The 26,455-nt window shown below is 35.7% G+C and overlaps 1 long non-coding RNA gene across 1 annotated transcript in view; it reads left to right on the top strand.

The window, feature by feature from the left end:
• The first annotated feature begins 18,607 nt into the window (after positions 1 to 18,607).
• The window catches only part of LOC128146615 (uncharacterized), a 52,290-nt gene continuing 44,442 nt past the window's right edge, over positions 18,608 to 26,455 (top strand). Inside the window, exons 1-2 of the long non-coding RNA XR_008236794.1 lie at positions 18,608 to 18,698; positions 18,781 to 18,901. This is a non-coding gene — a long non-coding RNA (uncharacterized LOC128146615). The remainder of the gene's footprint in view (positions 18,699 to 18,780; positions 18,902 to 26,455) is intronic.

The following is a 26,455-nucleotide window of genomic DNA, read 5'->3' on the forward strand; positions in this document are numbered from 1 at the left end:
TATGAAGTCTTCCCAAAGAAGGAAAAGGATGTCAATGTTATTTTGAAAGGAACTTGCCCATGGTGCTGTTGCACAATAGATGACTGGATGAATTGGAGCTCAGGAACCAATTTATTTCAGAGCTCTGTTTCAGAGAAGATTCAGTGAATGAAGGTCTGCTGTTAAAATAAATAAATAAATAAATAAAACACCGAAAAAATTCCACAGTAGAACTCTTGCATTTCTCCTACTAACCTCAAAAAAGCTTGTAAACAGGAAACACTTGGAACAGATTTTGACACTGAACTGAAAGTAGGAATGTGGGCAAATGAATTTTAAATGTTGGGGTTTTTAATGGAAAATTTTAAAGAAAATTTTCCTAGCCTTTTTTTCTCCATTTGTGAGACTTGCAAGGGAAATTATGTCATCCAAACTGTAAGAAGACATGTTTTGCTGGGATATCAGTCAGAGGGTATTCAAATCATGACTTTCACAAAACTGGTAGTTAAGCAACCTTTTTTTGACATGATCATATTTTGCTGTTTAAAATCTGCTTGTACATAATTATATACTCAATTCATTTGATTGACAATGGTTATTTGCTTACTTTAAAAACTAAGCAAATAGTTTGACAAGACAAGAAGGGAATGAAACTAATTCATACTTTGTGTCACTGTTCATGAAAAACAGGCTGCAAATATATAAAGTGTTGTGGCAGCTAATATCTATCTGATATTGCAACTGAGAATTTTGCACTATTTTCATGGACTATATTGCTGGAATTAACTGTGCTTCTCTTCAGACATTACCCACATATAATTCCATTTTTTGGTCTTTTATTTCTTCAGTGAATTTGTTAAAGATGTGTAACAGTACCTTTCGGTTTCTGAAAGACTTGTTCTAGAAGAAGTTCGATTCTCCATCTGTTTGGTATTTCTTGTTCTTTCTATAATTTGTTGCCCAAGTTGTTCAGTGCTGTTTGAACTTTTATGTTGCATATATTAACTTTAATAAATGTGAGAATTGTCATGCCAGAAACCCATGAGACATTGAGGGATCAATGCAGTAGCCTGATCATAGGTGTCTAGTGCCATGTTGCATGTCCTACGGCATCCACAACATTGGCAAGGATCTGGCAGGTATGGTGCAGGACTTGGAGGACACCCATGTCATTTTGGATCACCAGCATGAGGCTAGGCAGGATACCTCAGGGCATCTGAAATGGCAATAGGCACGTATATTTAAGGAATTAAATCCAGCCTTGAAATTTTTCTGAAAGGAAAATGGGAGTGCAAAGGCATGCTTCATAAATTGCCACAATGTACAGCAACTTGCTGCCTTGCATGGTCTCTTAACCCAGATAGCACAATTCCTAGTTTGCTCAAGTAGTTAAACTATTGAGAAAATAAACCTGGAGCAAGTCCCATTCTTACTGTCAATTCTTTCTTTTCTGCCGATAATTTCAACATGTTTATATTAAGAGTAAATCATGGCACCATTTTTCTTCAAGGGTTTTTGTCCAAGCATATTTTGCCCCCTTTCTTGTATTTTGTGCACAGCCTTCCATTTATAAACCCCTTGTTTTGGGCTTGAACTGCAGGCTTGAGTCACCTATGCTCTGCTCAAACTACAAAGACTACATAGAGCACAAGTAGTTAATTAGGTTGTACTTTTATGAGAAAAGGCCAAAGGATGCATAGTTAAGAGTTTTGTAGACATAAGCAATGGAGCAGCACACTTCCTACAGTATGAACAGCCTTTTTTGTACTTATGCTGCTTCAACACTTTTTGATTAGCTGGCTTAATTTTGTCAACTAAATCTTAACCCTCCAGATCATCTACTGTAGCCACAGGCACGATCCTATCCAAAATGTTTTTTTCTTTCCCTCCAAAGTCAGACAGCCAGAACACTATTAGACTCTGATGCCACAGTCAGGTTACGGAAATTGCTCTCTAATCCACCTAATGTTTTAATATACTGGATGAAATAAGAACTAAATGCATTTTCAACAATTTAGCAGTAATATGCTGTGATACGTGTCTGGAGAGTGAGTGACTCAAAGTTGAAGGGATACCTCCATGATTGCTCTGGAGTTTGCTGCCTGCTGAGCTGAGATTCTGCTGAGGTGCGGTACTTTTTGAAGGCTCCTCTCATTTCACAGGCATTAGGCTGTGTATGTCATGGTAGGCAATATTCCCTATCGGTTCTGAGTGTGCTATAGTATTGCAATGGGGATTACTTCCCTTATTTTGTTTTCAAAAGGATGCAGGTAAGTTCCACCATATGGGTGCTTTCTCTTGACTTCAGGTTATTATTTATATACAGAAAGCATATTTTATATGAAAGAAGGCTATTTAATAGCAATCTAAACCAATGTTACACTATTTATAGCCTGCTTCATATTACAAGTACTTTGCTCTGCATTTTTTTGCATGCAAGTTCTTTTTCAAAATTAGAAAAATTGTTTCCATTCTGGAGAACTGTTCTGACAACTTACTGAACTAAGTAAAATTGGGATCTAAATTACATGGACTAAATGTTCTAAATTGAGATATTTTATTTGCTGACATGTAACATTGCCAATATGTTTGCTTTTATAACTGGGACTGGGAAATCTGTACTATGTTCTACGATAGTCAAGCCTGATACTGTAATTTTCAAAAGCATCTATGGGTATCAAACCAAGTTTCCATTGATTTTGAATTGTCTCTGTGATAAAACAGAGAAGTTACAAAAGCTTTTCCTTCATGGAAGGATATACTTACCATTTTTCACTCTAATTGTGCTTGAAAAATTGCTATTGTGCTTGTTCTATCTAAGCCGTTTATAATTAGTATTCCATAATGTATAGGAAACCAAAATACCTTTGTTAACAGCTGGATAGTGTGTACCTAAATTTCTGCCATCTGGTCCTACAGTCTTGGCTAATACAGTGGGCTGAACTTACCATAAAGTCAATATTCAATAGAAATATGAAGTAGCAGAACGGATGAGTAGAAGAAGGAAGGAAAAAAATTAAAGAATACATATAGAAAGAAGCTGTAATTTTACAGTTAACTATTGACCTAAAATACTTTTCCACTGTGTCTTTATACATCAGTTGGATCATGTTCAATATCTCAAACAAGCAACTAAACTATTTTAATATGTTAATAGATTCAAATGTTAATCAATACTCTATCTTTAGCCCTTTGCCCTTTCCACCCTAGTCATGAAAAATGTGCCAGAACCCCTACCCTTAAATCCCCACCTCTGTTTTTATCTGACAAGCATGTTTCTGTTGCTGGATACAACTGGAACATGTGAAAGAATGCTAGTGAGCTGCTGTCAAGGTGGTCGTTTTATTACAGTGATTTATAAATGGATTATCTGTGAAAATGGCTCAGCCTTTTATGCAAGCACCCTACAGAGGCAGACATAACTCTAGTTGGCTGGTCTCAACAACAGGTCTTGCTTTCCTGTTATTTTACAGCAGTAGGCTGATGCTTTACTGCAAATGACAGCAATCTAACCAAAAAGAATTAGCCAACTTCCAATAGTGTTAAACTCCAAGTGCTTTGTCTTAGATTCCTTTGAGGTATCTGACCGCCCTCAACCCAGAACCATATTTTCTTCCAAATTCTCTTTAACAATAGGAGGCATTGAGGACCAACAAATTGCCAAGATGAAAAGAAACTGTTGCAACTGAAAACCATGGACCAGAATTTTTCCTTTTGCCTTGCAAAACAAATACTGTATGGAAGTCAATGTTGAGGGGTCGACATTTGTATCACAGGCTATTGCTTGCTTCATAGAACATATTAACACAACTTTTCAGTTATTAATCCCTTTTAGAATGCTCAGCTCTTATTGCAATGCAAGAAAATTAGCCCAAAACTCTGTGATCAAAGTTATTTAAGTGAGAGTACTTATTTTCTGAAATTTCCCAATAACTTTTTTGTGAGAATTGCAACCAATTATTGTTACTTTGATAGCAGAATGGTCAGATTACTTATAAAGAAGTGTGTTTCTGAAGTTTTTCTGGCTGAAAGGGAATGGCAGTTTTTACCGATGGCAAGGAGTATGTCCATTCTTTTTCTTTCTAGCTAGTGTAAGGCACATTTCACCACAGATGAAAATTGTTATTTACCAAAAATAAGATGGGCTAGTGATTGCAAATGGCAAAAAGCATGTGTTTTCCATTTTTATTTTCACATGCATTCAGGATCTTGGGTTATAACAAAGTTATTTTCTTGGCAGCTTATAAAAGGTGTATATTTTAGGCATACCAGTGTTAAGAAGCACATCTCTAAGTAGCGAAATACAATTTTACCTACTTCTGATATTTATGGGAGGGTTTACAAAAAATGAACTTTTTACAGAATTTGATTTTCATATACAGAACAGTTAGGCTGATGGGTTGGTCCTCTGTTTCTCTGTAGCAACATAACACAGATACAAATAGTAAAAAGTACATGTTATACATTATGATTCTTTAAAAGCTACCACTGTCTAATGTAAGAAAACTGGAAGTTCTATTGTTATTCTATAAAAAGCAGTGTTGTTTAAAATAATTTAGACATTGGAAGCCTTTCTCACAGAAACTCATTATACCACAGTCTGTTAAAAAAATCATATTTTGTCTTGTAGTGTTTTCTTCTAATTCTCAAAGCAAAGTAGACCACACGATTCTAGGCTTCCTTTGTATGATTATGCAGAAAGAGTATTTAAGCATTAGGAACTTTAATTATGCAGAAGCTTTACTGAGGGATTTTAAATAAAAGATTTGTGTACATCATATTATAATGAGCAAAGTAAATATGTTTCTTGCAGTTATATGAAATATTATTGTACTGAGGACAGGGCAATTTAATCAATAGCAACTGCACAGTGACCTATAAATGACTTTTTTTTTCCTTAGATATGTTGGTACCAGAATTTTTAAAACTCTGCTAGCTCCATGTAGGTTTTCAGAGTCTCTCAGAAAGGCTGTGTTGTCTTTGTAGTACTGCCTAAGGAGCCCTGACTACAACAGGAATGCTGTGGCTGATAAGTGGCCACATCTGTTTCAGTCTGATTCTCCATCACTTGCACCCCAAGGTAATGTGCCAGATGTTCTCTTCAAACAGGTGAAACATGTTTGTTAGCAGTTCAAAAAATATTTTGAAGAAAAGAGCAAAGAGACAAAAAAAATCTCTTGAATCTTACCTCTTCTGGAAAAGTCTCATAAAGTCAGAACCTCATATATATCCCATAGAAGTGTTTTCTTTTGCCTTTTCTAGAACTTAAAAAAGCCATGCCTCTTAGTTGGACTTCTAGCTAAGGCAATGGTTACAATATTATGGATCACAGCTGTTATGAATGGGGTCACAAATCTGACAAAAATGTACTGCTTATTTAAGTTTTGGGGATCACAATAAAAATATGATTGTATCTGGAAGCAATTTAGAAACCAATGATCCAAGACATTGGAGGTGAAGAGAGTGTCAACTTTAAACACCTCATAGTTCACATAGCATTCCTGCTAAGCCTCTCTCCTTTGAAACTTAAGCATAGGAAGTATCATGCATGTGCTTCAATCCTAATTCAGCAAAGTACTTGTTTAAATGTTTCTGCATATCCATTTGTGAAATGCATTGGGGATTGTAATACTGAAGTATTATGTGTGAAATCCTGTCTCCATGAGTTGGGAGAAAAAACTCATTGATTTTTTTAGTGAGGCTGGGGGTTTAACCATACCTACTAAATGGTGTGAATTTCAATACACAACCTTACTTTTTGCGTATGTCCATTTGAAATTTAGATCTGTGTATGTCAAGAATGATTGATCCATAGCTGTCTAGTATTATGAACAACTTTAAAGAGTTAATAAGCAACACTTATTTAAAAAATTTAACCTGTATATTCTAAAAATAGAAATATAGTATATGACATGTTAAGGAGTTCTTATAAGGTATTATAATCAAACATTTGATTACAGATCGCAATTTTGATAAGCACTGACACAATTTGCCATAATGACTTCCAGACAGTAGTGTTGCACCACAAATTCATTGATTTTGCAGATACGTCTAGAGGAACAAGGAGGCACACTTGATTTCTTTATATGTTATGATTATGGCCTAGGAAACTATTTTTGCCTAAACTATTCATTATTTTGTTTGAATTTTGTCATTCACAAAGAACAGCCCCAGCACTATAGTGTGTTCTTACTTCTCACAAAAATGTGCCAAAAAAAAAAAAAAAAAAAAAAGAGGGCAGCATTCTCGTCTACACTATGGGTGATGGACACATGAAATAAAGACATGCTTCCAGCCCCCCTGCTTCATATTCTCTTTCTTATAAAACTGTATTTTACAGACCTTAAAAGTTACAAAAGAAAAAATGTAGGAGGACAGAAGATTAGAAGGAAAAACACTGAATGAAATAAAAAAGTAACTCAATCATAGCTCTGGCCTAAATTGGAATGAAACACCCTAATCACGAAGAAACACTCTTTTTGCTAAGTATAGGTTAGTACTAAGTCTTATTACCAATCATAGCTGTTCACAGAAAAATATAAAATGCTGAAATAATAGTAATTTCAGAAGAAGAAATCTGCTTCTAGCCAGGATCTTGACTATGTACATAAACTCTGTCCAAGGGAGGAATCAGTAGTCATTCTCCATTTCTGGTTTCTCCTTCTTTACCAGTTACCAGGAGAACTTGGCAAAGAAACCACAAGTGTAACATGAAAGTGACCTTGTTTTGTCAAATAATTTGTTTTAATATGGGTAAAGATGAGCAGCATTCCCTAACAACCAGCAGTTTTGACTTTTGTGTACTGCTGTTACTGAGCACAGTAACTGCAGAAAATTATGGGCTCTGTTGGTTGATTTTTAAAATGACTGTTTTTATTACCTTCGTGGATTATAATTTATGGATTAAGCTAATTACACATAAAGACTTGAATCTCAAGCATCTAATCATTAGACTTGAACAACACTAAATATTATAGTTAAAAGCTGAATACCTTTCCTTGAAAACTGTTTTATTAAGCTATAAGTATGATCATTTCAGCATTTTTGGATTTGTTTTTCCTGTACTGTGAGAACAATATAATCAGTTATGGGCCCTAAATGTGTATAGGTAAATTCATTCTGGGGCAATACTTCACTGCGGTTTGTAGAAGCCTGTAGGGACAGTGTTGCTGAGGTTTGCTGCCTCCAGCCAAAGTAGTTAGGTTGCTTCTTTATGGTTTGTACAAGATGGGAGACCATTTCCAGAACCAAACTTTTTTCAGGAAAATCTATGTATTAGATTTTCCATTGTTGTCTTCTGACATTGTGAAAGGTACGTGAGCTGATGGATACACAGTTGTTTTCTCAGCCCTCAAGACCTGAAGAGAGTCCAGGCTTGCTCTTGGCATGCAAGGGATTACCTAGTCTTTATTCTGGGACTGTGGATCCTTGTTCAGCCTTTCCATAGCTCCTCCAGCTCCATATGACATTAAGCAGTTCAGCTCTTGTTTCTTCTGAAGTACTTCTCTTTCATGAATAGTAAAACTAGCTGTAGAAAAGAATAGGTATGAGGCAAACTGGGGGAGCAGGGAGGAGGGGGAGAAATATTTCGATAAGAAATACAACATGGTTAAAAATCCAGTGTATAAATCATAGGCCTGCTTAACAAAAGAAAAAGTGTCCCATAGTGTCATATTCTAAAGCATTTTAAAGTGAATCATTTCAAAATCTAGTCATTATAGAGTGATTTTACAACAGAACCTTAAGGGAAAAGGTTTCTCTCCAGAAGGCAATTAAATAGCTCATCATTTACCATTGTAAAATGTATCCAAATTTCATTTCTGGAGTTCTGCTTTTTTTATAAAGGCAATGTTCTATTCTTTCTGTCCAGAGAATAAAACATTTCACTTAAAGATCATCCACCAAATGTACATTAAATGATGTTACAGTAGTAGTGTCCTTCTTCCTTTGTTGCTTTCTCAGGATCTGTTATTTGATGAGTCACTATAGATTAGAACAGCCATGTGTGAAACAAATCAAAGTGGGACACTGCATTTAATAGCATTTGCCAAAGAAAATAAATCCAAACCTCAGATTCTTCTCTAGGTCCACAAACTGAACACGGACAACAAACTGAATACAGTCTGACCTTGAATGCAGGACCAGATAACTGCTTCAATTTTATTACAATCTTGTATGTTCTCCATGAGCTACCACACTATCATTTTTCCTTTTTGCACTGATGTGTAATTCTCCTTTAGTTACATGTAAGCGTGAAAGTTAACAAGCTGTCTTAACTAATACAGATTTATTACATAACTAGCTTTATTTTACGAAAGCAACCTATTTAATGCAGCAGATAAACACATGATTAATTTAAGTTCTTACAAAGAATGTATTCAAATGTTTCCCTGAGTCAAGACTACAGTCCTCATGAGAATAAATCAGGTTTGGCAATGTTCTTTCTTTAGTCAAAAAGCAATTTGGGGCTTGATCATGGTATCATATATACAGTCATGATATTCTTAACATGCTCTCTCTTTCATACAGATAGGAAGTTCTACTCTGATAAACATGATACAATTAGAAATATATGTGTATACATATATGACAATATAAGAGGAATTTAAAAAGAAAATATTTACCACTTTAAATCCAACATACTATTTTTGTATTATTTCTTATTAACTGATTACATGCCATTTTTTATTATTAATAACCTGACGTGCTAGACACTGTTAACATAGACTCCCAGAGTAGTAGTGTGATGCAGAAATATCTTGCAGATGTAAGATTTGTTATTCTTGCAACACCTGAATCTATAATATTTCCAAAAATTCCATATAGCATTCTGGGAATTCATGGAACTGAAACTAATTTAGATGTAATCCAGCACTTTCTAGCCATTTCTTGATCTAAAATCTTTTGGGGGTTTGGTTTGTACTCCTAGTGATTCCCAGATCGGGAACTTTTCTAAGGAATTCCCTTTGCTTTCCAGGAACTTCCCCACAGCTTTATACGGATTTTCCTAATGCTTTCTGGGAATTCCTTCTACTTTGTAGAAATTTCCCACAGCTTTGCAGGATTTCCTAGACCTAGAACCTTTCTAGAAATTCCCTGTGGCTTTCTAAGAATTCCTTGTCCTAGGACCACTCCCCCACCCCCAGCTTTCTAGGCATATCCCCAGCAGCTTTTTAGGCATTCCCTGTTTTCTGGGAATCTTTCACACAGGTTTCTAGGACTTCCTGCATCTGAATCCATTCTAGGATTTCCCCTTGGCTTTCTAAGAGGTTCTCAGCTCTTTCTAGGATATCTGGTCTTTTATTTTCTTCTAATTTCTCTGACTCATACTTCTCTAGGCATTTCCTGGTGTTTTCTGGGTGTTGCTGGTTCTGTAACTTTTCCAGACATTTTTCCTGTGCCTCCTAGGAAATTCTGGGTCTTGAACTTTTGTAGGAATTTGCAGCAGGTTGCAGACTTGCCACCCTGGCCACTGTAAAGAAACACATTTCCCTTATCAGCAGTAGTTATTTTAATGCTGGTGGAGTTGCTACAGTTAAATATGAGTAAATCGATGTAATCCAATGTAGTATTTCCATGCAAATATCGGAGCTCAAATAAGTTAGACTCCATCTTTGTCTGGTATGTATAAAATTTTGGAGTAGATGTTAGAATAACATTTGTTAACTCTTTAGAATCAGAATGCCTGTCTGCTTAGAGACCTAAACATTTCTGTAAACCTTTTTGTTAGTTAATAGAATTTCCTTTCTTCTTTGGCTACAGTGGCTCACGATGACATAATTTTCTTCCTTACTTAGATTGTGGGACTCTTGCCTGCTGCCATACTATGCAAGTGCTTCAACTTCAGGCAGGCTCAGAAGCATTAGCAGTAAGTTGGACTCGTTCTGTCACCTTGAACGATTTGACCTCAGGGAAGAGCAGGAAGGAGTTATCCTTTCAGTGGCAGCTTTGGGTTTTGGTTCTGGTTTTGTCTTTTGCTTTCAAAAATAGCGTGTCATGGTTGATTTCCTACCTCACCTCACCATTACGGTCTGGCAGCCTTTTTGCTACCACTGGACTGAAGGCCAATGGCAATATCTTTCATATTTCTGTCTCTCTTTCTGAATGAGGATGTTTCAGTCATTGTGGCTTGTTTTTTTTACTGAAGATCTTACATGTAATAGAAGATTCTTAGAAGTGTTTTGTGGCATGCGTTGCAGGTTCAGAACAAAAACAGAGACCTGGACCATCCACTTTCTTACAACAGATGCATATTACATTATTCCTATGTTAATTCTGCCTGCAATGTTATTGCTTACATAGAAAAATGTAGGAAAAGTTGCTTTAAAATCACTATGCCAACTTCTGTCCGCATTTATACATTCCTATGTGTTCGCACATACATTTTGAATGCTGCTACAAACAGAAGCAGAGGTATAATTGCCTTTGCTCAGTTTGGCTGTCCTCCAAAATGATGCAGAAAGTCACTTCTCAAAATTGTCCTTAACTGAACTATAAAAAGATGTCCTGGAGCTGACTTTACAGGAGCCGTATGTATAGTGTGGCATATATTGCTATTTTCTGTATAGAGAGTACATTGCTGCATGTTTGTGGGAGGTATGCACAGGAGGCCCTATCAAGAGCTACATTTCCATATGTAGGATTACTTTTTTGAAGGAGAAAAACATGTATGACCAGAATTTATCTTCACAATTTTGGGAAATTATGTAAAAATAATATATACTGTAGACATCAGAGGCATATGATCTCAGACAGTCTCTGAAAAAGGGCATGGGGGAATTACTGATTAGAGAAGCTTGTTTGTCTGTGTAGGGATCCAAGGGGCAAAACGTAGTCCATAACACTCACCGTTTTTTAATTATAAACTCCAATTAAGTGATGCAGAATAATATTCAGCATTCCATCTGGCAGCTATGAGGAGAGAGAGAGAATAGCAGTTAACAACATTAATCAAGGCTTGAAGTAGACAGGTTCAAGTACTGCAGGCTTTGTTTGAAAAAATGAGTTGGGGACAGGGTTAGCCTTTGAATAACATTCCAAAAACACTGCGTGCAGCCCAAGACAGAGGAGCAACATTAACCCTTTACTCTTACATTAACTCTTTGACTGCTAGCATTTTCTAGACTACAGCCAGCTGCTCAGCACACTGTCATTTACGGCTAGTTGCTCCTATCATAGATAGGCTTAACACTGAAGCATGGGACAGACCTTTCTGGAACACCAATGCCAGACATTAGAGACTGCTTAGGAAAAAATTTGTGAATTTTGTCCTTATGTCACAATGTTTTCAAAAAGCAAAACATAACCTTATTTCTTTTAAATTATTTTAACAATTTATACTGGAAATATATGCTATATATATATTATATATAAAAAAATACATGCTATATAGGAAACTATACGATTTGTATTGTTTTACTTTATGTTTCTGCTTGAAAGAGTAATAGAGAAATATTTATATTGGCAATGAGAAAATTCTAAACACACCATGTATATGGTATGTTCATATATAGAGATATATGTTCATGTGTATATGTAGTCAATATGCATATCAAGCATAATAATTGGCATAATTAACATTTAATGCAGAGGAAAATCCTTGACATCACTGTGCAAGAAGGGATCTATGCTCTTGTCATAGTCTGTGGTCAATCTTTACCAGTACAAAAGAAACCCCACTACTATTCCAACCCAGCATTGTAGAATACTTATGATAATATGATAATTTTACTAAAAGCTGGGGGCTGGGAGCAGAAAACCAAGCTTATTGCAGTATTTTCTGACTCAGAAAGCCTTTTTCTAAAGGTTACGGGTAAAGCTAGCGAAGACACTTGATAGCAACTTTCTTGAAAACTAGCTTCAATGTATCAGAAATGTTCCATGTATTTGAGTCAGTTTTAGTAAATTGTCTCAGTAAAAAGGTGTGAAAAAAAAATCTAAATAAAAGATAGCAAAAAAATTCCCTTTTTTATTAGCTCTAAGTTTAAAACAGATTGAAAACTAAATAAAAAACCTAAAAAGTTCAAATGCCCCAAACACTTAGTTCAGCTAAATGTCCAATATGTTGATTCTTTTTTTTTAGCTTACCATTAAACTGATGGAAAAAGAGTCAGGTATTTGCACAATTAATTATTTTAGATAATTTTTAATTTATACTAGAAGAAGTCAAAGAAGTTTTTCCAGCAGAATCCTTATTTCAGGAAAGGATGAAGCCACTAATCATGGAAGAAAACAAGCAAACAAAAAATAGAATGTATTACTTTTATATCTATCTTTACATGCCACTGGCACTTTTGTATGGTCTAGTTCTAACACACACTCCAAACCACAATAACTGTCCTTAGTCTGAGTCCTCAGAAAGAGACAATGGTTTCTGTAAGAATACATATATTCCTATGAAATGCTGAGAAGAAAAATCAAACAAATGAAAAAGTATTTAGATGGATGAACTTTATTTTCACTACAGAGTTAATAGGATGTGAACACTTCCATTTACATCACATTAAAGCTTTTGAAAGTTTACCCATTTGGAAGCTACAAATTTATATCAGAATTCAGAACGAGAGATTCCCCAGATACAATGGGTAGCGGTATCAGGCCTTTTACTGGGGAGGGACTTCTTTTTTCTTTTATGTGACTTCTGTTCTTCTGCAGATGTTTTAGTAAAATCAGATTACTTTCATCAGAATTGCTTAAAGATTTAAAGGTTTTTGGCCTAGGCCAAACAGCAAGCTTGATCTAAGATTTTTTTAGAGTATTTCAAAGTTCTCAGAACCTCAACTTTTGGATAGAAACTTAAAAGTGCCAAATGCCTGCCCAGTAAACATCTGAATGAAGCATTTAAGAATTGAGGCATCAAAGAATTCCACTGAGAAACTTACTTTTTGTATGTTGCTTCCCAATGTTTACCTAATCGCACTGCAGTTTTCAACTGCAAGTACTACCTCTGCTTTATTGGATATAGTTTTTTATCATACGTGAGTAAAACACAGTCCAAAATTTGCAGGCACACTTTTATCAAAATGTCATCTGTCTCATCTCTGAAAGTGGTGGTCTCACTAAATGAAGCTGTGTAGAAAACTTAAAATTCATTTCCAGAGATCAATAGTAAAAATTCAGTTTCATTATTCTCTGTTGAGAAGACAGGATTGACTAGTAGATATTCAATACCTTTTTCTATATTGGACAAGAGCAGATATTTAAAAGTAAAGCCTAACTAAACTATTTAGGATAGGTTACACATGAAATTTTCATGCTCTGTGCTGGCACATTTGTTAAGTCTGGTAAAAAGTATCTGTAGAAGATACAGGATTGTGGTAGGAAATAAGCTTCAGACCATTGTCTTATTTTGGCTTCTAAAGTAGAGTAATTGGATTCATTTAAACTCTGTTAATGCAATGGTATAGTTTTCAATACTGCTATGTATTACATGTTTTTACTGTTGCTAAATAAAAAAAAAAAAGACAATCACATTGCAATTTGACCAACAGAAGCTAGGCATAACTGATTCTCTATTTCTACGAAAGGGAGTAAGGGGGAAAAGGGACCATTTGGAATCCTGAAATCAATACAGCATATCTGTTGATACTAAAGATTAGGGTCAATAGAGCATTACCTCAAACATCTGGATTTTTGACAATTTTATGGACTAAACCCAAATAATATTAAACCCCTGAGGAAATTCACAGGCAATTAAGGGGATGACTTGATGCCAGATAAATGAGAGAGTTCAGCTGAGGGTGAAATGTCTCTCTTTAGTTCCCTTCTTTCTTCTGACTTTTGGCAGGTGAAATCTTTCATTATTTAAAGACTGAAATAGGCAGAAACAATAGCTTCAGTATTGTTGTCTTTAGCTAAATGCATATTATATTTCCAAGCTATGCATAGTTTTTGAGTCATTCAAGTTTTATGAATTCTGAGTAACTCTAACGACATGATATCAAGTCAAGCTTTCCTTTTTTTTATAAAACAGAAATAATGCATTACTCAAAATTATCAGACTGCATTTATGCTTACCAATAGGTTTTTCTTCATTGTTTCTGGTTTGTGTTGACCACAGCTAGACCATGGCAGTAAATCATTGCTGTCTGACATCTGCTTTGCTGCCTCTGCATAGTCATGCGCCATTTCTATCTACCTAATTTCCCAAGTACATATCACAGCAGTTGTAGCTCTTCTAGTAATCTCAGTGCTGAAAAAAAGTATTTGGTGCCTTACCCAGGCTCATATTGTTTAGCTATCTGAGATGAAAAAACACTTGTGTATCTCATGTTGAGGTGTGCAATCAAGAGCTGAGATTCTGAGGGAACAATACAGAACTAGACCTAAACTTTCAAGAGTTCTGTCTCAGACAGTAATTATTTTTGTCCAAGAAACATAACAATTGTCACTTTCAGCACTTTGGGGAATTTAGATTTTACTCCAGCTGCACAGAGACTCTGAAAGCTTGGTTCATTAGTGTGCTACACCTATTTGTAGTATACCCTTCTGGTGGTGGGACAATCCACAGGCTGAGTCAGCTACAGGTGTAGAGGTTCCAGCTTTAAGGCTTTAATTTCAATTGTCATTGCTGATAAACCACTTCAATCCACTTCTCTCTTTCAAGTAAACCCGAGTGCATGTAACCCTTTCCAAAGATAACACAGCCTGTCAAGCAGGAGTACAGGTTATCTATGGAAGCACACAGAGGACTGCAGTGCTAGTGTGATCCTGTAATGGATAAAGCTGGAAGATTTCAGCACTCCAGATGTCAGCCAAAGTAAGTTGGGAAGAAAAAGGAAAGCTGTTCCACCAAATGTTTTTGGAACTGAATCAAAAGAAAAATATCAACTAGAATAGGAAAAAAAACAATGCTTTTCTTTTTTTTCCTAAGAAAAACAGCACAGCGTCTCAGAAATACGTAAATGGTTGATACGTAAGAGTTTCTCCACAATTTGCTTTAAACATTTTTGTAGCAACAGCTTCTGTAAAAATTGACAACAATTCACTAATTGTCTTTACTTTCACTTTCTTTCTTGCCTGGAAACACAGGCCAAGTTTTTTTACGAGTTTGCCATTCAGAGACAACAGTTATCCATTAAACAATATGCTCACCTGCTCAGGATTAGATGCTGAAGGAAGTCAGCTGCCCTGTCTTAGCAACAGAATTCTTAGTTTGATGCTTACATGGGGCTCTTCATTAAATTCATTAATCTTCAATAATGTCTCTGCAAGAGAGACAGATAATCCTTAATGAAAAGGTTTTTTCTTAGGATCAGTTAGTCTAAAGGTATTGAGATTAATTGAAAGAAAGTATCTGTTTTGAATTACTGTTATCTCCTGAGAGGGCTGATTTGATTTCCTTTTTTTGTTTCCCAAGCTAAACTTCACGTTTGCTTGCTCTTTACTCCAAACATACACAAAATATTAGTTTAGCTTCTTCTTCATATACAGACCTAATCTCTTCAGTTTGCTAGAATATTCACTTTACCAAGCTGCATTAAAACAAGTACATAAAAAAAGAACCCAAAGAAGAATCCTTTTGACACTTATGCAAAAGCATGCATAGGATGTTGTTATGTGTTAAATCTGCACTGAAATGGAAGTATTTTAATACATTTCACATGATTATATTTCTACCCCATATCTTTTCAGTTTATTCTTCTGAATTAGTAGACTGATATTCTAAGTATTAGCAAAACATTAATATTTTTTACTGTATGAAAGATAAATGCCCTGTATATTATAAAAACTATTACTCAACAAGTTTGTGTAAGAACATAAAAAAGGTTTCTGCTAACCCAATTGTGACAGTTCTGTACAGGATCAAGATGGAAAGTCAGACAGCAAGTTATTTAGATAACTAGATTATTGTTGCTCATATTTTTTCCTTGCGGTGTATAAGGGCTAATGTTGAAATTGCCTGATGAAATGATGACTAAGGCAATCAGTTCCTGTGAGTAAAATTCAGCTTAACGTTTACCATAGGAAATCCATTAAAAGTGCTCTAGATGGTTACAACTGAATGTAAGGTTCACAAAATTATTCTTAAAATTATTGGATATGGTACTGTTTTCACTGTAAGGAATGAAAATACCCTAAGGATTTCAGTAAGATAGAATTTACTCATTCCAGAACCAGGCATATCTTTTTATTAGATGTCACTCTATCTAAACTGGAGTTAAATAAAATTTAGGATGAAAAACTACATAAAGAAGCATGGGGACATGACTCTATAAAGTTGCTATAGCTCTGATTGAGTGTAAGTATAGTAATTTTATTTTTTTTATATTGAACCCTTATGAGTTTTTGGCTGGATAAACAAATATTGATTTAACAGTTGCAAAGGAATTCAAATCCCGGATCTCAGTCGCAGTTTCACCTTTATCTTATATCCACAGATCTATTACTGATAGACAGTGGAAAAGTCAGTTCTTCGTTTTAATGTGGTTAGGATGAAGCTTGGGATGGTGTAGGAATACCTACTTAGAATGAATTGGAAATTGTCTGCTAAAGCAAAGTTTCATGAAAGAAATACCAATCTGATGAGCCTATTTCTTTCAAAATATACAGGATATGACAAACTTCTGCCAAACTACTGCAGGTTTCCAAAGCAACTCTATTAAGCTACAAGTATAAGAACAAAAAGAATTGTGCAAATCTATGCCTACCTGTACATGTAAGGGTCTATTTGCTTCAATGACTCACTCTCATTAAACTCACTCTCAGCACTATCTCTAACTCATCCCGACAGTGTCTCATTGTTATGCTGGAGACACATCCGTATTGTTTAAGTTACGTCTCTCTAGACTGGATGAAAGCTAAGAACTAATGGAAATTAAGATGCAACTTCCTTAACATTTGCTAGTTTAAAGTATTTTCAATAGTAGTTTAAATTAATCAGTTTGATGTTTTTCCATGAAATGAACTATGACGTTCGGAGGTGGGGCAGTAGCAGCAAAGCAGCTTTGAAGAACTAGAGCCCTCAGCTGAGAGGCAATATTGATGATGAAAGCTCCTCTTCCATTTCTGTGCAAAGCCAAGCAGGCAATTTTTGACCCGTTGCAAAAAGTGGACTAAGCTAACCTTACAACTTTAACTTGAAAGAGATGAGAAGTGCTGACAAAGATACTTGTATACAAGAGGAGATTTTAAAAGCTTTTCTCAGCTTTCCCAAGATGCAGGGTTGGGTGTTCTAGCAGTTTCACATCATAGCTGCAGAGTTTCACTTAACCACCTCGAACAGGAGTAGTTTAAACTCACAGGCTGGATAGACTACAAATGATTACATAGTCAAGTAACAGTTTCATTTGAGAGATGGTAACTAGCAGGTAACCACTAGATTGTATTTCAGCAAATCCTGATACACTTCTACCACAGTGCTGGTCTATGTATGAATGACTTGTACAGTACCAGATCAAGCAGTCCAAGTAAGTCTAGCTTGCTAATATGCAAAATTTTTTGGGTTGAGATTCAAGGTGGATGAAACTATTAATACTCTCAACACATACAAACAGAAAATACTAGAGGAGTAAAAGCATGTTTGGTTACTATCCAAAAGATTTGTTCAATTCTATGTTCATTTTAGGAAATCATCTTAGTTGTAAGTGAAACAAAGAAATGCAGAGGATGCTGAGAAACTACTAAATTGCCAGTAAAATTATTTCCATAGAAAGACAGGATTCTTTCCATAGAAAGAGTCTTTCAGCATTGAATCAAGTAGTTTATTAACTCAGTCCTATCACCTTAATTTCATAGGCAGTGCATGTTTCCATTTATTATTGCATTTCTCATCTTTCTACTAAATTTCAGTGTCACCCTTATTGGTCACATTGTGACTCTGTTGTAGTCATCTACACAGAATTAAATAAAATTCTTACCAAGAAGCAGCAGTCTTGCCTGCTTAGGAGACAGAACAGTTCTTGGCAAAGAGCTAGTCCACGGCTAAATTCCATTCTCAAAATCCTATTATCTTAAAATTACTCTTTAAATGTAAATGAAGGCTTACAAGGCAGAAATACTTTACATTTTTGTGTTTGCCTGAAAGCAAATAATATAGTATAGCCTGCTAAAAAGCTGACATATTCATTGCATATAAATGTTTCAAATATGGAGCAATAAAACCTCCATCTAAAATTAGAAATAAATGGAGATTTTTAACTTCAATTATATAGAATGTTTTGCCAACTTCTGAAAGAAATTTAGCACAAATTCTTATGGATATGGAAGGAGAGAGATTTAAATATAAATTGATTCTAGGTAACTATTTAAAGGAATGGTACAGCTGACAAATCATGTGCTTCTTGGTATATAATTACATTAAACACTCCAGTCAAAGACTGAGAACAGTGTAAGAAGTTTCATCCTAAATGTTCAAAGTTGAATAGTTGTGAAAAAATTGAAATCCAAGGTTTTGGGTATAAACGTTAAAGACTCTTGATACAAGGGTAACAGCTGTCTGAATTTGGCAGTAAATGTACTTCCATTTTCAGCCTGAATACTGTCTAGTATTAGATAATGGTCCAGAGTTCAACCCCAGTTTCTACATAGGATTAAACATATGAACAGACATATGTGTAGATTGAGAAAGGACGGATTTCATCTGCCTGGAAACCAGCCTAGAACAGTCACTGTAAACCACGGGGGACCCTGAATGCTCTGCCCTAGGTCACTCCATCTGCATTGCTCAGGCTCAAACTTGCCTGACTGAGAAACTCATCCTTCTGAACAAGTTGCACAAGGTAAATCACAGTTTGGATATGTTTTCTAGCATTTTGGTCCATTTGTGGTTTAAATTAATGTTCTGACTTTGCACTGGAACAGAGCCGTCACACAGTCTGGTACACCTGAGACATACTGTGGATGTATAGAGCATGCTGAGATTGTGAAGAGGTGAGAAATTCTATGTACTTCTAAAGCACAAATGAATATGAAGCAACAGGAGGTGAGTTATTTTTTCTAATAGCGATAAAAGCTTTTGCAGGAAAATGCTTAATATAAATGAGTTAATAAAAATATATGCCTAATTTCTGTATTGAAGAACATCATAGTAATGATCACAGTAATTTTTTTTTCCTGTACCGTAATTTTTTTTTTAGTTAAATGTTCCTGCGTGATGATTAGGTTTGACCAAAAGCAACTCTCCCTGTTTCAACCTTTTGAAATGAGAAGACTACCTGTATTTTTATGCTGTTTTGTAAGACTAGAAGCACATGATGGAAGTTTAATTTTTAGCAGTCTATGGGCAACCTCTCCTCTATACTTCAAAATGATTCAGTGGAGTATCCCATAATAGAAAACCTGTTTCTACTTCTGTGTTTGTGTGTATTTAAAGTGTATCTGAAAGTGGAGGGAAAATGAAGAATCTATCATTCCTAAAGTTCACGTTGAGTGCCTGATGCTAAAACTCATGTGGATCAGCATCTCTCTTATATTTAACCAGATATTCGCCAGTTTTGGCAATCAAATCTGAAGATGATGATTTTTATTGCTTTTTACTGTAATCTCTTGTTCTTGTCCTTTAATGACTGTTATAATGTATTATCTGAACAGACCAATGAGGAGAAAGAGAAAAATGGAGAGTGATCAGAGAAACTAAAATGAATTCCCTGGAACTAAATGACAATAATTTACAAGAAGCAATTACTTATATCTGCAAAATAGCTTCACCATGAGTAGTGCTTGTACACAACAACATAATTTGACAGTTCAGACAGGTTCAAATGGAATAGTGTCCTTTTTAATATTTTTTTTAACTATGAAAGAAAAGCACTTGTATATGGCTACTATTTTGCCCTGCAGTATTCTTGTAGTTGGTGGTGTGAGGAAATCAGACAAGATACAAAATGTAAATGATACTATTTAGACCTTATAAATAGTTTTCCATTGTCTGAGAAAGCTAGTGAAGTGAGGGTAGACATGCCCACCTCATTAAGAAACACCTGGAGAAAAGGCGTAATATTTCAGTTGCCACTTGTGAGTAAAGGCAGATATACTCCCTGTTTGACAATCTTCTGCTCCTTCTCTCTACCCACGAGACCCAGACCATATGCTAGAAAACAATCTCCGTTTCAAATAAATACCCAAGGAAGGGAAATATCTATCAAAATGTCCTGTAACAGCTGCCCACACAAAGGTTGCCTTTAAGATTATTACATTATGCCCACGGCTGTAGAGATGCAAAAACTTGGTGTCAGAATGCATTGAACTCACTTCGTACCTGTGTACCATACACCATGCAGAAAACACTTCACAAACACGTCCCTGAAAGTGTACGAGAAGCTGTCATAAAAACTTATTTGAAAGATGTGTTTGATGCAAAACTTTTGACCACCAACATCTGGACTAGCTGTCAGTCACATCCCTTTATACTTCTAACAGCCTGTGGGCTTGCTTACTTTTTTAAGTGAAGGCATGATGTGAATGGAAGATGTATGCATCTAGTTCTTCCAGTGTTTTTCCCATTTCATGAGCTAATTTGCTTAATCCTTTTCTTAACAGACAGTGAAATAAAACCCCTCCCTTCCTATTACTGAAGTATTTCAGCTTGTCTCCAGCAAAGTAAATCAAAACAGCCAGTCACCTACTGGACTGCATTCGAAATGTTTTGATTAAAGTTAAAAGATGGAGTTTATTATAACAGTAAATAATGTAAAAATAGTTCTAAAAATATTCGTTTGTTATATCACAATTGGAGCAGCAGGAAGCAGTGTAAATCATTTTGCAAGAGGGAAAAGAAAATATTCACATGTTTAGCTATAAGGTGCTATGAAATCTTTGGATGTAAGAATTAAAAAGCGTATAGTACTCAGTAAGTGGGAATACTAAATCTGATAGTTTTGCTTTACCATACATGAAATAAATCATCAAAAAAGTTATCAAATAGTGATAAGTGAACCACATGTTCAGCTAGTTCCAAAAATAGAAGTTAATACTGTTGATTCAGAATAGCTCATTTCCTTCTACATTATGATATCACTGAGTTCAGCTGTAAAGGAAAGTTTACATAGCATGATGGTGCATTAAAATAAGAAGTCAATTGGAGCCGGATACATGGACAAAAAGCAGACACATCCCAACATTCATCGTATCTAGCATATTTTTATTTACTGCTTATATTGTGAAAAAAAACCACCTTTGAAACTTAGTCCCACTTAACAGGTACCTGGGAGGGAATGCTGAATGCACTGGTGAGTTAAAAAATATCTTCAGAAAATGGGATTAAATAACACCAGGCAGCTTGTTTCATCCAGCTTTCCTCCTCTGCTTTACCACCACCTGCTTTGGGCCCCCAGAGTTAACTGTTACGTGAGGGAATAAGGAGGAGTACCGGCCCACTGCCTGGTACATCAGTGGGTGTGCAGAGAGGAGAGTGCTTCTGGAATCCTGAAATTTTCCTTTAGTTTGGAGGAGGATTAATACCTGGTCCCTGTACCAGCAGCTGCGGTAAGAAGGGTGTCCAGCCAAGCTCCACTTTGAGAAAGAGTGTCCCATGGCTGCCCAGGCGGTCAGCGTGCAGAGCTGCCGCTTTGGACTTGCCCTCCTCCTCCCTAACAGGGCCACTGAGGGACAAGGGCTGGTTTAATTCTTCTGCCGAGCAGCGTTATTGCCCAGGTTCTGGTGTGCGCAGTGTTTTCAGTAGGGGAAATGCTCCTCCGTTCTGGGAGGAAAAGGCAATTGAAGGAAGCTGCTTAGTAACAGTGGAAGATGCTCTTTTTAGTGCAGGAGAGTAAGTGCCAACCTGACTTCGCTCCCTGTCAGAGGCTTAAAATCCTCCTATCAACCACGTCACCAGATTTGTGAGATAACCTTAGCAGTTCAGTTGTGCCTGTTTCTGGCTCGGTGACCTGAATGCTGCTTTAGGTCCAATAAAGTATATGGAATCTGTCTACTTATAAACACATTAGCAGCATCGCTCGTGTGGTTAATATTAGGTTCATTCTTAAGTGAATGACTAAATCACACTCTTTAAAGTGAAAAGCACAAATCATTAATAAAAGTTACATAGATATGTATGTACTGTGAACAACAGCATTTTGTTACTCATTCACTATAGCTGACTGACTTTTCATTACAAAGCCTCTGGCTTTTGAGGAAATGAATAAAGAACTGAGAAAATTGAAAGCTACCTTAAGGTACCTTTTCATTATTTGCCGCAGGTGTAAATAGAATTTAATCAAGAGATTGTTAAATCACAGAAAAGCAGTTTTCTAGGTATATCATTCTATAGATGATAACAATGAGTTTGCAAATAGGATCTAGGGAGTTAATTACAAGAATGATTAGCAAATTCAAGTAGCATGATAAATAATTCGGTGCTAGAAGTATTTTAGCTAATCCAAAGTGCAAGAGAAGAACTCCACAGCTCATTTTGAAAACTAGCATGAGAGAGAAAACTCTATTCAATAAACAAGATATGGTAGAGCATCTACCTTTGTCTTTTTCATTTGTTGCATAGGTGTAAAAACCAGACCCCTTATTAGCTAAGGAAGATCAGCTCCTGGTTCATTTTATTTTCTATATTTTTTTTCATTTAAATCAAATAGCAACCATAAGCATTTTTATATTCCAACTATGAGAGGTCAATATAGTAATTTTTAATGATCTGGACTTATTCTCTATACAATTTCTTTGAACTCTACTTCATCTTCTACAAATGTACTACTAATAAGTAACACTATTTGTATTATAGTAGCACCTAGATTCCAAGTCATGAATCAGGATTCCATTTGTGCCAGATACAGCATATAATATCCGGGATAGATCCCATAGCTGGGAGAAATATCCCCACTTGCAATAAAGCAAGTGTTGTCACACTTTATAATGTTCATAGGTAAAAATAAGATCTTGTGTATAGGACATAGCTTTTCTGCAGCAACGATCTATTTCTTTTTCTCAAAAGAACCAAACTAATGGATGCCTGCATTTGTCCTTCAGTGGCTAGCTTTTTTCTTGTGGAAGTAAAAATTATCTTGTTTGTTAATAAGTGCCTCCTCATGCTCTAGTTTTTTTGTACTAAGTGAAAAGAAGCCTGTATGACTTTACTGGCCAGCTGATGCCATCTACTGGGGTCTGTCTAAAGAACTGAAATGACTCATCGTATTTTTCCAGGAGAGTTATTCAATGTTAGTTGATCTTAAAGCTAGTTTAAATGAAGATTTTTCTTCTCTGATGCTCAGTTTCTGGGGTAGTGAGGTCATGCAAGACAATAGCCTTATTCATATTTCTTGGTTGATTGGATTTGTTTTTTCGTGTTGTGTTGCTCATTTAGTGAATTTTCAGGTCCCTAAAAATTGCAGACATCAGCAGCAGAGTCCAAAGTTTTTGAATACAAGTTCTAGTTACTGAGATTATTTAAGTTCTTTGACTTAAAGGAGCTTTACCTTATACATTCAGTTTTAAATGCGCGATTTGTATTTGTTGCTATTCATAAAGAGTCTCATACATATATGTATGTTAAGCATTTGCTTAACTGGTATACTGGTATGCCAGGTATAATTGATGGCAGGGGAAACTGGCCACATGGTTACATGACTTGCTGGACTTGCTCCTGAGTTTCAAGTTAAGTATTTGTTTAAAAGCTTTGCTGTGTTGAGCAATTACAGGGAAGTGTCTGGGCTCTATTGATTTGGAAGAGAAGGATCTTCATTTTCACCAAAGTGGAGAAACTGTGGTGGGCAGTCCTATATGGAAAGGAAATAGGGCCCACTTGGAAACCTCATGGCCCCCTGACTCCTCTGGGGCAGCAGATACCAGATGAAAATGAAGAGCACAGAATGAGTCAGAGTGTGAAAGTGATGTTATCCAGAGGTTCCTATAAAGACTGCAGCAAAGATCCCTTCCATTGGGTGGATGTGATGGTTCTTTTTTCCTTCTTTCAGTTGTGGAGTGGTTTTTCTTACACTAACTGGGCCAATACTGTAGCAACGGTAACATAAAAGCTGCTGTTAACAAACCCAGAAAAAAGGAAGTGAGAAAGGATGCAAATTTTCCTTTGAAAGTCAAGCAATTTCTGAAACAATAGGTATGTGACTTTGCTTTGGATGAAGCGTGACAGAAATGTACAGACTGAAGAAAAGGAAAAAGGCTTTGTATTTGCTAATGTTGCTACTTTTTCATGGTGACATCTTCTGTTAATCACACCAATTTATAAGTTAGCACTTTGATGTATCATTTATATAGAGGGAGGAGGGAGAAGAGTTGTAAAAATTTCTTTTAAATGTATTCACTTATTTATTTAATGAGGGTCTGCATCTGCCAATGAGACATGGAATTACTACAGATGGAGCTAATGTATTGTAGAGGTCCAAGAGGCAACACTGCTAATAGTCCACAGTGTGAGCTGAAATACTTCAAATGGTGGCTGGTGGGCCTAAGGGCTCATACCAGTAGAAGAGCCACATTGCATGCTCAGGACAGATGGAGAGAATAACAGTCCACTAAAAGAGTTAACCTGGTTTTGCTGTTTAAACAAGGATCTGTTCCTTTTGTAAATCTGCACATATGATTTCTTTCAGATACTTGCCTTAAATAAGCCTTGACTAAGTCTGATGAGCCAATTGGAAACTCATGATCCCTACCCCAACCCTGTCCTCTTTGATAGCCTGCGCTGATTAAAATTACTTAGATTAGTGCAATTTGCTGAAACACTACCAGGATGAAATTCCTATAATGACTGCAACAAGAGACTCTTGCATATGCTATATTGAAACCCTATGATTACTGTTAGATCTATGAAGCCCATCATGTAAATGGTAAATCTATATTGTCCTTCTGAATTCTACATCATGCAATAGCTATGTATTTTAAATGCCTTTAAGGGAAAGAAGGAACAATCATTGTGTGATTAACAATTCTTTTTTCAGACATATTTTGATCTTGGTCCTAAACCTTCTGACCAGCAATTAACTCCTATTATCCATTACTGTTTTCAACATCCATGGGTTGCATTGAAATGACAAATGCCTCCCATATTATTACAGAAGTATCATTTGCACAGTTGTATTTCTGTCATGGTCAAGCTCTCGTACTGAAGCTTATTTCAAAGTTTATTTTCTTAATGTTTGAAGTTTGCTGGTGACATTTTTTAAAATTTGATTGAAAAGTTACGTTATCTATCTGGATGCCTTGTGCTGAAAGAAGGAAATAACAAGTTTGGGGTTTTTACTGTCTACCAAACTTAGTATCGCTCTGATTGCTCTAATTCTTTTTGCCTGGTCTGAGAAAGCAATAGGATTGTGCACTTTCAAATATTTCATTAAAAATCTGCTTGGATATGCTATTTCAGTATTTCAATAATGTTTTTAGTGATATTTCATTCTTATTGTTTAATCTTAGACCTCTCTAGATTTATCAAGCTATTGTGTGCAACATTATGTTAGTAGGGCATATGTATTCCATCTATGGAATTTGGGCAAATGCATTCATTCCATTAATTGAAAAGAAGCTGGGACTAGACTTGCAAATGTTTCCACAAAATTTATTTTCCATGTCTCTATCTCAATCCAGCAAGTCACTAAGGTATATATGAGAGAGAAAAATATATAGCAAATAATTTTCAGTAACATAAAAAATCCAGAGTAAATATTTATATTCAACTGTTACTTCTACTTTCAGTGAAAAAAAAACAAGCTACCCATGCACAGCTCTAAAAGGATTTCCTTCCTCCTTTCAGTTAACTTGCAGAGATGATGCATCATAGGCATACAACTTCTAGGCTTGAGTATTTCAGTTTTTACATGTTTTGCATGATAATGCAGACCTGGTTGTCGCACTTTATCTTCCTCATTTATAATTAACACCTACTTTGTCTCATATATAAAAATACAAGTAACGAAAATTGAAGTAGCTGGGTTGGAGATTCTTCTTGCAAGAATTACAGAAGTATTTTTTTAGTCCTTTCTCATTGTGACTGTATGAGCTGGACTTCTTCAGTCTGTAGTTACTCTTATTTGTCAGTAACTAATTGTAACTGCTTCACAGGAGTTCCAGGAATTTTTTTGTAAAAGAGAAGTTTCAGGACATCATTAATTACATATTATCATATTTGCTGTATCTGAGATGCATACTAAAATGCTGTAGATAAAGCAGGAAGATTTAGTCCTAATGATGGTACAATAGGTGATTTGGGATTAGTTAAATGATTATAAATTTCTTCATAAGTGAAAAAACTAATTTCTTCTACTTCCAAGTAAAGGATGGTTGGTGGCAACAGAATGTAAGTGCAAAGCAGCTCCTAAGAATTTCATACACTAAAGTAGCAAGACAGTTTCCAGGTGTATTTTAGTTCTTTAGGCAGCAGGAGAAGATTTACTGCTGTGTAGCAATAAAAGAAGCAGCAGCTTTGCTTCTGGCCAATAGTCTAAGTTTATTTAAAAAAGAAAAAAATGATAAAGAGGAAGCTATGTTTGGATTTATAATCTAATCCTGGTGTAGGAAGGACATAATAGGTTTTAACATAAGGCTACCAAAAGGGTAAGAATGAACTTATCACTTGGGC

This window comes from Harpia harpyja, chromosome 9 (assembly GCF_026419915.1).
Source record: "Harpia harpyja isolate bHarHar1 chromosome 9, bHarHar1 primary haplotype, whole genome shotgun sequence".
Classification (NCBI taxonomy): Eukaryota; Metazoa; Chordata; class Aves; order Accipitriformes; family Accipitridae; genus Harpia; species Harpia harpyja.